We start from the raw sequence: 7,368 nt of genomic DNA, 5'->3' as shown, positions 1-7,368 counted from the left end.
TTTTTTTTGAGATGGGGCCTCATTCTGCCGCCCATGCTGGAGTGCAGTGGTATGAGCTCGGCTCACTGCAACCTCCTCCTCCCAGGTTCAAGCAATTCTCCTACCTCAGCTTCCCCAGTAGCTGGGATTACAGGCACGTGCCACCACACCTGGCTAATTTTTCTATTTTTAGTAGAGACGGGGTTTCACCATGTTGGCCAGGCTGGTCTTGAACTCCTGACCTCAGATGATCCACCCACCTCGACCTCCCAAAGTGCTGGGTTTACAGGCATAAGCCAATGCGCCCGGCTGATTCTTCTTTCAGACCTCCCCTTCAGCGAGCCTTCTTCCACACCGTTTCTGTCTTAGTTCTCACCAACAGCTCTAGAATAGTTTTCTGGCAGCTCTGCCTGCAGTTAGCCCCAGTCCCCACTCCACACCTATATCGTTCTCTACCCAGTATTTCTAAAGCACAGATCTGATCGTGCCACATCTTAACTTGAAGTTCTTTCATAGCTCTCCACGATCTCAAATTATATTCTCCTTTCTCAATAGCAAAGCTCACAAGGCCATCATATATCCGATTTCCTTTCACCCTCTAAACCCTTCTCCCACGTCCCAGGGCCCTGTTGCTCGACTCTCATCCATATGCCTAGGGCTTATTCCTCTGGCAAATGTCAGCTTAGGTGTTCTTTCCTCTGAGAAGCCTTCCTCAATATCTCCAGGTACTTTTGGATCTTGCTTCATTTCTCCACAGCACCCTGAATAGACCAGTATCACCCTGTATTGGAATTAAAAAATTGCAAATTGCAAATTTGGAATTAGCCAAGAGTTGGAATATTAGAGTAGCCCTTAGGTGTCAGTCTACCCCACCAGATTTCAGCCTTTTATGGGAAGCTTCCCAGCCTATTTCTTCCCTTAGAGAAGTATCCTAATATATCATTCTGGATGGTGGATTCAGACTCTGACTATTGGGAACAAAAAGAATAAAACTTGCATTATCAAAGCCCCATTTTGTGGCAATATTGTGATCTCTATATACATTTTCATTTGTAACATTCAAAGTAACTGGTCAAGATGGGAGTCATAATTCCTATTTTATAGGTTAAGAAACCGAGGTTCATAGAGCTTAAGTAAATTGTCCAAGATCTCTTGGCTATAAAGTGGCATCTAGGTCACCAGGATATAACCAACTCACATAAATGGGACTCTAGTTAAAATATTGGACTTGATAATTTCTAAAATTCCTTTTCGTCTTGTTATACGTGGCTGTTTGTAACAACTTGTCTTTTCTATTACATAGACAATTTTTGTATGGGCAGGGGTGGTGGGTAAGAATTTCCAAAAATGTCTAAGTAATTACTGAAGATTATTTATAGATTTCTAAGCCTAACTGGTTAATTTATGCATCCTTTCAACAAATATTGACATCGACAAGTGTGGAGAGTGTCCTGATTGCGTTCTCTCTGAGGGCAAAGGCTCCATACCTTTGTGGTACATGGGGTGGACTCATGAGTGAAAAAGGCATTTCCTTGCCCTTAGGAGCCTAGTGTCTAGTGTCTCCTTTACTTCTGTCTTTTCCTTTTCCAAGAAATCCAATTATTTTCTGGTCTCAAATGGGATGATAGGCTTTCTTCAGCTGTTCTTTAAGATCTTGGGGAAGATTTTTAGGTAATTCATTTTGATGCCTCTGTGTAGGAAGCTGTGTGTGAAGTGACTGGGCAATAAGAAGTTTATTCTCCAGAGCTCAGGGAAACTCTAAGCCCCTCCAGTCTGACAAAGGCCAAAGAAAGAGGACTAGATCTGAGGGGTCCCATTTCATTGTTGCCTGTATCACAACAAGGGGTGGTGCATGGCTTTTTGCAAATTATAAATCATTTATTGGATAAAAAGGCATTGAAATGATTGTGTCCTTGGAACAAAAACTTATGTGGTCACCACAGTTAATTTATAAAATGTAATAAGCATTTATTGTGTGCCTATTACAATCAAGACATGGTGCCAGGCACTGGAAATTCAAAGGAGAGTAAGATGGCCCAGGCCAAAAGGAAGTTGTGGTCTAAAATGTAAAGCAGACATAAAAACACCAGCAATAATCATGGTGGAAAGTGCTTTGCCAGCAATGTGACCAAATGCAATGTGGGTACAGAGGAAGGACAAAGCGTTCTGCATTTTGCAAGCATGTCTGAAGAAGGCTCTATAGGGGACATAAGTTTGAACTGGACCTTGAAGGACAGAGAGGATTTCACACAGTAGGAAATGGAAAGGGATGGGCATTCTAGGAAGACAGAATAGCATGAATGCAAAAGTGTAAAGGAACAAGGTGTCAGGAGGATTAATTCCTTGGGTCTTATTAGAGAATCATACAACTACTCATAAAGAGAACTAGTAACACAAGCAGAAGAAAAGATTTGAATGTGTTGCCCTCCTCCTTTCTCTAACAAGGCTGCTGAAGATATAATAGGAAAATATAATTGTACATTTGCACAATGTGTTGATGGACCCACCAACAAAACCCTTCTCGTTTTGTTGCCTCAATCAGTTGTGGCAGTATGCTCTCGCCTTCTTTACTCCCATCCCCCATTCTGTTGAAAGGAATCACCCACTGCCTTGCATGGTTTAGGTAACTTTTTACTTTAAAGTATAAAGGTGAATCTTTTGGAGGTGATATAAACCATGGGACATCAAACAGAATGAGGCCCCTGGACAACATCAGAGGAATCTCCTCTATGCATTTTATACCTTGAGTGAATAGTCAGGGTGGGACCAGGAAATGGGAGAACAATAGGAAGATACAGAAGTATTAGGACTTTGTAAAAGCTTTGGGAAAACATTTCTCTTTTGCTGGGTCTGGACCCATAAATTGTACGTCTCCTGTAACTTGGGAAGAAACTGGGCTCAATGCAATTACTTAGTCTCTGTCAAAAAACAAGCAATTTTTGTGTCATATTACTCTGGGAACTTAGAAGGCCCACAGCTCCTAAACTCTCCCCTAAATAGATCCTGGGTATAAGGGGCTCATAGGTGTAGCAGGACAGAGTTAAGGGGCAAAACCACGCTGTAAAAAATCCTCTTGCATGGAAACCTGTACTTTATTCTGCAGTCCATAAGGAACCACAGATGAGTTTCATACTTGTAATGGATTCATTAGGTCAATGCCTAAGAAATAAATTGTGGTAGGGAAGAATGTACGAAGTATCACGATTAATGGAAAAAAGCTGAGACTTAAAGACAAGGTCTTGGCAGATCTACCCAATAAACTTAGCAAGATATAAAAACTGGATAACATTGTCTAGTTTTAAGGGGAGGTAAGAAATAGAGAGGAGTCAGAGATAGCACTAAGATTTCCACTTTGTATTAATCCATTAAGTAAGAAAAAACTTAAGATAAAGCATGGGGAAACGGCAGTGAGTTCTTTTTTAGGCCTATCAAGCTTTAGGTATAGAAGGGGTGATTCAGGAAGGATGTTCAGTGAGCGATGACATAAATGAGGCTGAGATTCAGAAGGCAGATGGGGTCTGGAGACACACATTTAGCATCATTCAGCTGAACTTACAGGTGTGGAAGAAATTAAGCAGAATACAAGTAAAGACAGAAGACACAGAGACTAGCACTGAGAGCCTACCATGTTTGAAGGACTGTGGAAGAAGAGAAATAAGAATATTGATTAGGCATTGTTGGGGATGTGTGGAGGAGAACTAGAAGACAGTAGTGAAGAAACATGTGCCCGAAGAATAAAGAGCTCTATATACAAGAGTTTTCAGAGGAGCATTTAAATGACAACAAAAAGTCTTCAAAATAATTTTAAACTGGAAAGCAGGGTGTAAAATTGTATATACACTATGATTACAAGAATGCAAAATATGTGTACACAGACATGACATGGCTTTTGAGTGGATTATTTCCTTTTGTAATGTCCTTTAGTTTTATTTTAATGTGCAATATCAAATGAAGCAGTAGGTTGAATGCAGTGTTTCGGGGTAAATCCCTGTACTCCAGAGGACTCTGCCTGGGGTTCTCTGTTTTTTCCTAGACCTTTTAATGACAAAAAATAATAATGCCAAGTTTTGTATGAGAAATGTTAGGTAGTGAGCAAAGTTCCCAGCAATCTCTGATAAAGGAAGCAGACAAGCTATGCATTGTAAGTGCGTCACCTTTGCCTTGGGAAAGGATATAATGACACCTCAGTTTTTACTGTTAAAAAAATTGGTTAGGAAAAAGAAGTCAAAGGCATTTCAGTAGGTAAAATAAAATGTAGACAGGAGAAGACAAAAAACCCCTACAGATGTGAAGGTGTGAAAGACACCAGATTCATCTTAGATGAACTCCAGGTAAGATGGGTGGAGGGACCAGCTGGGTTGGGGATGTCTGTAAATCAGCAATTAAGTTGGTGGAAAGTAGATCTAATAATTAAGCCTAAATATTTATTGGGTACGTATTCTGTGAATGACGTTGAATGACTTTATGTGTTTCATCTCATTTAATTCCTTAAATGACTCAAGGACAGGTATTATTCTTGGGTCCACTTTACAGAAGAGAGGAAGTGTATGTAACACTTTTCTTCTTCTGAATACACAAGGTTTTCCTCTCTCAGATATTCTGGCTTGGGAAATCAATTTCTTCAATGTCTGTACTGAAAAAATTGGAATTTCCTGATTTGACAAGGTATTAAGGGTAGCAACAACTGAACCTGTTTCCATAAAACAGTTTACAAACTAAATCATGCATTATTCCACAATTGTTGACTGAGAACCCACTATGCACCAAAAATTGTGCCAGGCTGGAAGGACATTGTCAATGCACCATAAATTGCCTTGGCAATATATGCACAATTTACTCTTAGGAGGAAGAAGAATTATTTTGCACATGATAACTGACGAAGGAATTGAGCATCTACCCACACAGGTCAGACAAACTGGATTCCCTGAAGCTATCTGGTTGCCGCCAAAATCCCACAACATCTTGAACTCATGGGACAAGAAGGAAAGAAATCAAACAGCCAATTTTTAAAAGTCACTATGATTCAAAGAAATCATCTGGACTTACTGCTTTACACAAAATCTGATTCTTAGCAATTATAGCTCTTGGTATAAGCAGCACAGTGAAGTGTATCCAGGCAAATGACAGAAGCTGCTCTGCTTCTTCTGAGACCAGCCTGGACTCTCCAGAAAGTCGAGCAAGGAGGGTATCATAAACCTGGGGCCACCACAAGGTGCTGGGAAGATAGCTTGTCTGACTCTCCAGGGTGTTCACTGGGTTGTGTTAAGTAGGAGAAAAGAAAATTTTGTATGTGGTTTGTGCTCTGGTACATTCTTAATGGTCCTTTGGTTCATTCAAGATGCTGGTTTTCCAAGGTTGTATTTTTGAAAAATCTGCTATTCATACCACTGTCTTTTACTACACAATATGTTCCCTCTACCCATTTTATGATTTTGTCTTTATTATGGTTTGAGTAATTTGATTATGATGTGCCTTCATGTGCCTGTGTGTGTTTATATTGAGGTTTTGGACCTGTGGATGTATGGTTTTCATCAAATGTGGAAAAATTCATGCCACTATTTCTTTAAATAGGTTTTCAATCTCCTCGTCTTTCTCTTAGTCTTTCTTTTAGGTTAGGAGCTAGGACTCCAATTATACATACAGTATGCTGCTTGAAGTTGTCCCCAATACTGCTTTTATTTTAATTTTTGTATTTCATTTTAGATACTTCATATTGCTATGTTATCAGTTTCACTATTTTTTTCTTCTGCACTATCTAATTTTGTCTATCATGAATACAGTCATAATATTTATTTGCTTGGCTGGGTGCAGTGGCTCATGCCTATAGTCCCAGCACTTTGGGAGGCCCAGGAAGGTGGGTCACTTGTGGCCAGGAGTTTGAAACCAGACTGGCCAACATGGAAAAACCCCATCTGTACTAAAAATAATGATAATAAAAAGCTTAGTTCAGTATGTTGGCGCATGCCTGTAATCCCAGCTACTTGGGAGGCTGAGGCACAAGAATTGCTTAAACCTGGAAAGTGGAGGTTGTAGTGAGCCAGGGTTGTACCACTGCATTCCAGCCTGAGCAACAGAGTGAGACTCTGAAAAAAAAAAAAAAAAAAAAAAATGCTAATTCAAATATACACAGTCAAATCTGAGTTGGTCTTTTTTGGTTGACATTTTCCCCCTTGTTATCAGTCATATTTTCCTTCTCCTTTTGATGCCTGGTAATCTTTGATTGGGTGCCAGACCCTGTGTATTTACCTTGTTAAATCCTAGCTATTTTTGTATTCCTATGCATATTCTTGAAATTTATTCTAGGACACATATTAAATTATTTTAAACGGTTTGATCTCTTTGGATCTAACTTTTAAGATTTTAAAGGAAGAATCAGAGAAGCATATGATGTGGGAACAATTATTTTACTCTACTGAAGCAAGACTTTTCTGAATACTCTAACCTAGTACCCCATGAATCTTTTTCAGTCTGACTGGTGGGAACAAAATTATTCTCAGCTCTGTGTGGTTCCAGGCACTGATCCTTCCAGATGGTTCTTTTCCCGTGTCAGTTTCCTCACATGCATGTACTGATTGAACCCTTTTCAGATCTCTAGGTTTTGCTCTCTATGCAACTCCCCAGAGTAGTGTGTTCTGCAGACTCTAGCCACCTCGGTCTCCCGGGACTCTCAGCTTAGTATTCTGAAATCAGGGAGTCCACCTTGGTTTCCTCTTCCTGAGCCATAGTCTAAAAACTCTCTTAAAGCAATAATAAAGCTCAGACAATCACTTGCTTCCTGTCTTTCAGGATTATTGTCCTTCACTGACTGATGCCTAGTGTCTTGAAAACTATTGTTTCATATATTTTGTTTGTTTTTCGTTATTTCGGATGGAAAGGTAAATCTTGTTCCTGTTAGTCTATTGGAAGAATGCTTCCTTTCTCTTTAAATATTTTAAAACACACATTGTGGGCCCTGTCCTGCTGGGCCCTTTGGTCAATATTGAATAGGTATACAATATTATCTTCACTCCTTAAGTCAATAAATTTGAGAGGATGGAAAGGATGTCCTAGATAAATAAATCAACGGTAGGAAGGATGGAGTGTGAGTGCTAAGATGACACCATCAGGGTATGTGAGATGGCAGGGAGGAGAGTGCTGAAGGAGTTGGGCCTGCCAAACCACGTTATGGAAAGAGGGAGGCTTGAAGGCTGGGTAGGACCTGAATAAATGGAGAAGAAAGGGAAGGAAATGCCAGCATGCCAAGATACAGACGATCACATCTCTATGGAAAAATGGGCTCTTCAGGACCCTTTATGTAGGGACATGGATGCAGCTGGAAACCATCATTCTTAGCAAACTATCACAAGAACAGAAAACCAAACACCGCATGTTCTCACTCATAGGTGGGAA

The 7,368-nt window shown here is 40.1% G+C and overlaps 1 protein-coding gene across 2 annotated transcripts in view; it reads right to left on the bottom strand.

The window, feature by feature from the left end:
• The window catches only part of ADCY8 (adenylate cyclase 8 (brain)), a 283,450-nt gene that overhangs the window by 53,631 nt on the left and 222,451 nt on the right, over positions 1 to 7,368 (bottom strand). The window lies entirely within an intron of this gene.

The sequence above is a fragment of the Mandrillus leucophaeus genome, unplaced genomic scaffold (genome assembly GCF_000951045.1).
Source record: "Mandrillus leucophaeus isolate KB7577 unplaced genomic scaffold, Mleu.le_1.0 Scaffold851, whole genome shotgun sequence".
In the NCBI taxonomy this organism is placed as follows: Eukaryota; Metazoa; Chordata; class Mammalia; order Primates; family Cercopithecidae; genus Mandrillus; species Mandrillus leucophaeus.
The sequence above is the reverse complement of the archived record's forward strand: the minus strand, read 5'-3'. Positions and strand labels throughout refer to the sequence as shown.